The sequence below is a fragment of the Necator americanus genome, chromosome V (genome assembly GCF_031761385.1).
Source record: "Necator americanus strain Aroian chromosome V, whole genome shotgun sequence".
Classification (NCBI taxonomy): domain Eukaryota; kingdom Metazoa; phylum Nematoda; class Chromadorea; order Rhabditida; family Ancylostomatidae; genus Necator; species Necator americanus.
Genome location: NC_087375.1, coordinates 19,041,541 through 19,049,321, shown reverse-complemented (window position 1 = coordinate 19,049,321; position 7,781 = coordinate 19,041,541).

Sequence of the window (7,781 nt, the reverse complement as noted above, 5' to 3'; positions counted from 1 at the left end):
AAGGAGACTCGGAAGATCTCAATAAGTGTCAAGTGCCTATCATTGTGTATGTCTGTAAATAACAAAGCTGTATATGGATATTGACTATTGTATTTGTTATTGTGTGTTATATATCTGTATGTATTCCATATTACTGAATCGCTACTAATAAAACATACTGCTGTATGTTTTCATCGTTCCACGAACTGCAGTAGTATCGGCGGATACAGACGAGTTTGTGGACAAAGCTGTATGTGGGTGTAATGGTGCGGATTTAGGGTTATTTAGATAGCGGTATGACAAAAAGCCTATATTGCTATCGATTCTGTGCATAAACTGCTTGTGCTGCACGTGGGGCATAGTACGAAATTCTAGAAGAGCTGCGAAATTCTTTTAATCCCCTTCCTTCGTCTGCATTTCCAAAGGTCAACAGCGAACTCAAGAGCTGATGTCTACAAGTACTAGGTACCACCTCTTTATCGAGGTGACTTTGCCGCTGTAGAATATCTACAGAGCATTCCCAGCACACCTTAGATGCATAACATACTTGACTGTCGGTGAGCTCTTCCTAATCCTCTTTTAGCATCGATTCACCGCTTACTATTTCTTTTTGCAGTAAATGTGCCCATGGTGTAAACAATTACATGGTGCTCGTGACCTTGCTGCCTTTATTTTTTCCTCCTTTCTTTCAGTGTTATCATTGCCATGTGTGATGATCTTTGGAAAGAAACAGTGAGCAAAAAAAACTATTTGCATCATGCGCTGCGTATCGAAATATTTTTTTCTACAAACTTGAGTGGTGAATCTTGCAGCTCCGTTCCTGTATTGTTCGCCCAGGAAGTTGGTTTTCATTGTCTTTTGCAGTACTGAACGATTCCAGGTCCCTGGAGTCAACCTTTTGAAAAGAATAAAGTATTCTGTCAAGTTTGAGCTACATGAAATCGCCAGCAACTGATTCAAAAGAAAATTTTGATTTTACATGCAGTTATGTAAGAAAGTTTGTGGGCAACTTATATAACTTCTCCATTATAATAATTATATAATGCAGTTACATCGATGAATCAGCAGCACTCAGCATAGAAATCAATTCTTCTGGCTCTGAATACGACTAAAATCCCAATATTCCAAGCTGATAATTGTAGATGATGAGTGGCATCGGTCAGTTCTAATAACAATTGGTGCCATCCTTTTTGAATGTCTAACATTTGCAAGTGCATTTGTTCTAGCCGTGTTATTTTCAAAGGTATCAAGACAGGATTTCTGAGAACAAGAAGAAACGTTTCGCTTAATGGTTTTAGTCAGCTTCTTTAGAGTTCACTTCATCTTAAAGTTTGCAAGAATAGAAGTGCACATTTTAGCGTTTTATAGTTTACAAAAGTACATGTGCAGTAGATGTAACATAAAATAAATATGTACATACGCATTCCTTTGAGAAAACGCATAAATACAGTCCCTGTAATTTCACAGCTCACATTAAGAGTAAACCCGCCTAATCCAGCGAAAGAACAGTGACCTGTCGCATCAAATTATTGAAAATTAGCTCTATGTTTGGATTCCTTTCCGGAGAAGATGTGAGAACTACTGCAAATGCCGCATAATCATCTCGTTTGCAAAAAAAAAAAACCTTTGTGCAAATCAGCAGTTCGGTAAATCCTCTTGAAAATGATGAAGTCTTTAAAAACTGCGAACAGAAAGATATTATACCACAAGAAATATTGCGTTGCAAGCGAATTTTGATAAAAGCTCCATTTACAGTACAACCATTCACATACATACACACACTTCACTTCATGATGGCGAATGAAAAGACTGGACGAGCAAGTAAGTCACAATCGCTCCGGCGCAGTTTTGTGGACTTTTGTAACTTCGAAATAACGCACATGAGGTTCAGGGAACAATCCAGAGTAGACTTCGTTGGGTACTTCATAAAACGCCACAATTTAATGGCGAAAAGTTAAACTTAACATTACATCTGTTCTTGAAGTTTTCCATTGGAACCTCAGCGGCATTCTATATATAGGGAAGGGAGGCGTTGGAAATCATGTCACTTACTCTCACCTTATAGGTCAGCATTCAACGCACTTTAGAAGAAAATATGAAAACAAGACTGCTCGGACAGGCAGTTAAGTAAAGTGAAAATAGAAACATCTTAGGGTGTGTTATCAAAAAGCTTACAATTAAAAAACCGAAGGCTTGTGCTCAGCCATTTAGTTTCAATTATTGAAATCTGCGATTTAAAATTGAAGCACCTGAAGTGAATAAAGACATAAAATGATTCAATTTCTTGAAATTTGATTAGGATTGGATATTGCAGTTCGTAGTAATAGTGGGAACTACATAATCATCTTATTTGCAAAAAGAAATCTTTCGCCATGCTCTATTTCGTATCTGTGTTTCTCCTCCGCTTTCTTCAACCTTATTGTCTTATGGAACTCTCAGACTCGAAACTTTTAACAGCATTGCTACTTTATCATAGATCTAACCTTCACTTTCTGCACTGCGATTGCTCTTTAGAAGTTTTTGCCACAAAAATTTGTTCTCCTTCGAACAGTAATCACTCATCGGTTCGGTGACGCAGCGACGACTAGAGCGACCAGCCCTACCTTATCGCTGAGAGTAAATCAGACCGTATCGCCCTAACGTCAACTTGCAGACTAATAAATTATTCTAACCGCGCTGTAAGACGGGGCGCAGACAGTCGTCGCAGCAGTGCGCTGCACTGCGATAACTACGACCCGTTGAGAGCATCCTATGATAAGGTACCCACTACACAGCGCATGTGTACTTTGCAATGTCATTCAGACCTTCCGAAATAGCAGTCACGTACATTTCCCCTTCAGCAAAAGAATGATAGTTTTTTCTTGAATTATCCATGGAATTCTTCTTCTTGATACGCTTACATCATATCATTCCATTTTCAGAAAAAAAAAACTACCCAAAGAATGGGGAAAAAGTTAGAAATTTTCCTTCGACGCTGAGCTGTTTGGTTGCTAAGTTTTCTTCCCGAACACAGAATTTAATGATAAGGAAATCACACATGTGACTCACCCTCTTCCCGTACGGGACAGGGACTGGTTTCCGGTCAATTATTTTTGGCATTGTGCTCAACGCATTACATTCATTCCTTTTAGGTTAACAGAAATGCTTTGAAGCAGTGCCAAACGTTGAAGATGGAACTGTGTCTTACTCGGATCGTATGCAGTTAACTTTCACATACTGAAAGGGTTGCTCATTACACAGACCTAAAATTGGTGGATGAAAGGATAAAATATGAACTGACTGGCGTTGATCAATCGCTTCGCAATGTACTTTCCGCTTCAATTCAGAATCGCAGAAGTTTACGAATGCTTATATGGTTTATTCAATTACCACTGTAGACTAACCGATGTGTCCTTGTCGTTCCAGAGAATTACGGCACCAGTTTATCGATCTCGGATAGACCCCCAAAAGCTACTGTGTGGGTTGGAATAAGCAGTTGATTTGAATTATTTTCCCTCCTAAAAACACGACTCTTGCGCTCACATACTTTCGGGAGTAAGGAAAACCGCTCGGATGACACACTACTGTGTTGACGAAGCTGATTATTGATTTTGTTCATTCGTACCTAAAAGAGGTTGGAAGTTCATGCGTCGCCACTGATATCAAGGCCAAGCAGTTAATTTTTCCATAAATACTAGCTGAAGCTTGCTAAGGTGTTCTTTCCTGTACTGATGTAAGATCAGATCTGGTTCAAAATAGTAATTACAATTAATGCATTAACATTCTCGTAAAGTTGCACACATAAGAATGTTTCTGATCTGGAACTCTGTGATGAAAAAAATGACCATCTGTTTTGTAAATTTTCTGCAATAAGCAGAATAAAATGCATTCGAGAAAAAGAAAATAAAAAATAGCTATTTCTGATATACACCCATTGAATGGCACTGATATTACTCCCTGACTTTTCTAAGCTACCAGGGGGACTTGTGCAAATAGTAGCGCTTCTTGTGCGGAACTCTTTCACATTTGCTTGCTTATTTCTAATACGATCCATCCCTGAGATCGACTCTCAAGGAAATAGAATGAAACGAAGGAAATAGGAAGAAAGAAATGGTTCCGACCAATTTTTAACCACTATTTCCGTTTTCTTTTCTCACAGAAGATTTTGACATTGTGCATACAACTGGAGAAAACATGCAGAATTTTTAAGAGGCCCTTTGGAATATAGAAAAAAATCAGTTGTGTCTCATGTATTTGCAGTCGTGTTACTTGAGGCTTTGATTTTTTAGTTTTTTGCACATACTTTTCTTTTCTTGTTACTCTGCCCACAATTCTTCGCTTCTCCAAGGGCATCGTAAAGGATTGAGCGCAGCCCAAAATGATGGCCACTGTCTTCGAAAGTCATCCCAAAGGAGGGATAATTTAAAGGCATCACCCCACGAATCTGACGTGGTGCAGATTTCAGGTGGAGTATTCGTATACGGGATGGGAGACTACGGAGAGGGAGGTGATTCCGTCCATTTCTTGCTGATTGCCGTAAAAAACGGCCCGGAAGATGCGGCGCCGCACAAGACTGGCGCGCTCCAATCGAACCTCTTGTACAAAATGGTGCGCCAAAACGAATGATCTTCTAAAACGAATGATGCGCCAAAACGAATGATCGTATCTTCCGGGCCGTTTTTTACGGCAATTAGGAAGAAATGGACGGAATCGCCCCCTCTCTGTAGTCTCCCATCCTGTATACTCCACCTGAAATCTGCACCACCTCAGATTCGTGGGGTGATGCCTTTAAACACGTGAGAACCTTGACAACAACCGTATCAACCGATCGCGATCTGGTGGAACTGCCATTGGATATGTGCTGACCTGATGAGGGCCTGAAGTTTATGGCCCTATCCGTGGGTGCGCAGCCACCGGGAACCTGTGTTGTCCGTCCGTGACGAGCCTCCAGGTGATATCGCTGCCTTTCTTATGTTTGTGTTGTGTTCGCTCGTCGGGCGCTGTTCGACGGACACATAACACTGCAATATTGCGCAACATCTGACCTCATCGCGTTCAACAACAGACCAAACGGGAGAACATGGAAAAGCTGTCAGTTTTCATCCAGTAACCGCCGCTGGATCCTTGATTCTCTTCCGTTCGAACCTGCTCTTTCGCAATCGCTCGCTACAGATGTGTCTGCCGTCTGGCTTGAGACGGTACGTCGTGACCGCCTGTCCGTCGCTGCCGTTTCAAACGGCCTTGGCAGCGTTGCGGGCTGTTTGTTGCTTATCAGGTGGGGATAGTTGTTCGCTGTCGGGTCATGCGTTGGCTGTTCGCCATTTATTAGCATTAAGTTTTTACAAGCGCATCACCTATCGCTCTCACTATCGTCTTTCTCACACACACATTTGTAATTGTGCACTTTGTTCGTTGCTGTTCTTCTTTGCATCGTTTGCACTCTTGGGAGATATACTTTCCTATATTACTTTCTTTTCTAATACCTTTTCTAATCATTTTTGTTCTCCTTTGTTATTGTTTTTAATGGAAAAAGTATTTTTCATGTCGTTTGAGAAATCACAGTGTAAAGGAAAGTTCCTGAAAGCATTTTTATGAATAATTACAATGAAAAACGCTTCAACGGAAGCAAATAGAGAGCTTATTTTCCTATACAGTTTCAAAATCTGTTGCATCACTTTCGATTTCGAAATTCAATGAAAACGACAAGCTACGTCCATTAGAGCCTTCCGTATCATTTAGCATTTTTACTAAAAGAGCTGAATTAAAAATCAAATTAATTAAATTCTTCATGGGAATCTTTTTTCCTGAGGAAAAAGCCAGTGAGCACACTGGATAATCTGAAACTTTTGCGCTTTTCGCAAAAAACAAAGGAACCTTTTCTATCAGTGTTGAAGAACATACTCATAGCTGCATATTCTCAGTAGAACTTCACGACGAGTGAAAAAGGCCCCTCAATGAGGATGCTGCGAAGAACGGAAGGGTAGGAGCCCATATCTGAGACACCAGATTAAATGATACCTCAAAATCTTTAAGTAATTGATCCTAAAATGACTGATAGTCGAGTAGATGGATTGTTTTATTTCCTGTAATTTTTGCATTGCTTCAAAGTAATAATCTTACTCATTTAGCTATATTTTCGGACTTGTTAGGACATTCTTAAGAAGTGACAATTTCTTTAGTCTACGGTCCTTCTTCTCAACATTTTACAAAGAAGGAGTCTCTTGAACCGCTACTTTTTATATGGGTGGTCTGAGAGAAGTATACGTATGTATTCAAAATGAACAAAACACTTTCGCACATATTTCTTATTTTAGAAAGCTCCTTTGGCCGTTATTTCTTTGGGTTTTCTGAGTACATCAAAAAATGAGTGTATCCAGGATCCACGAGAAAAGTGTCTTCAAATATTCGTACAGGAAGAATAGAGGAGCGGATGGTAGTCCATCACAACAACTGACTCCTAAAAAAGAAAGAAAGGAATAGAAAAACGTCTCGAGACTATTCAGTTAAGCGTTCTCTTAGCCTAAGTGAATTCGAGAAGATCTAATCGATATCAGAAGAGTTTTATGGGTCTGCACTGAAATGATTGACATAACGTCACCTGCGATCATAGTGTTTGTTATTTGCACTTTACTATAAACCAGCGATTTTTCATCGTTCAAGGAAATGATGCTATACTAATCGCTGACATTGATCACGGCTGAGCATGGCCGATAGTTTGCTTTCAGAACATTTCAGAAGTAAGATAAATACTTTGAAATACTTTCAAATCAACTCCGTCACTTGTCACTTCTCACCACCTTTCAAAATAAAGTTGTATACCTTTAGTTAGAGTTTTATTAATTAACCTAAACCTCTCAAATTGAAGTTATCCATCTCTTTAATCTATCGGTTGGAGGATCAAACTGTGTAGATGTCTGGATGCTTCAACGATGATTAAATAGAATGGTTACCAGATTGTTTGCGTGGATCTTTTCTGCGAATGTGATTGATTTTAGGAAGAAGACAGCAGGAAAAGAATATTAAACGACGAGTGTCACTTGAACATATGCTCTTTTACTATTTATCCACTTTCATTTTTAGTTTCAATTTGTAAGAAACAACATTTCTGGTGATCTGTGGAAGCCACTGGTACTTTCATGCAATTTTTGAATATCGAGGACATGGAAAGAAACGAAAGGATTTTTAAATTGACAAAAACAAAGGAGGGGAATGACATTTAAATGGTACAAAACCAATTGAACTTATTTCTGCCATGACAGTAGTTTGTTTTGAAATTCAAGAAGCAGGAGAAAATCGTTTTCACCTCATCGTAACTGATTTGCTTGTGATTACTTTATACAAATCTAATTATGAGTGATTAAATAATAGAAGTGTTTGATACTATTGTGAATTCTTATTTTTTAATGGTGAATGGTTATTAGATTTGACGTGTTTGATTGGAAACATTTTTTGGCTTTCATTTTTCATTGTTCGTTATTTTTTCTCTGCCCTTTATTCTTATACTTAACGAATAAGTTCTTCCTCCAAGAGAAGTGTACTTGACAACCCTGCGACTACGCATCTCGCGCTTCCTCGGCCAATTATTTTTTCCTTGCATACTGGTCATACTACATTCTTAATTTGTCAAGCTTAGCGAGAACCCATTTTCTGTGACCGTTTCGCTGTTCGCTTTCTTGTAACGTCTTGGTGCTAATCTCCAAGAAAGAAATTCATTCCAGAGTTTACGCGAGATCGTTCGCTATAAATAGTTTAATGTTTTTGCCATGGATTTGTGTTTATTGCCATATTCGTCGCGAAGCATAGCACATCACATGAAAGGTTCA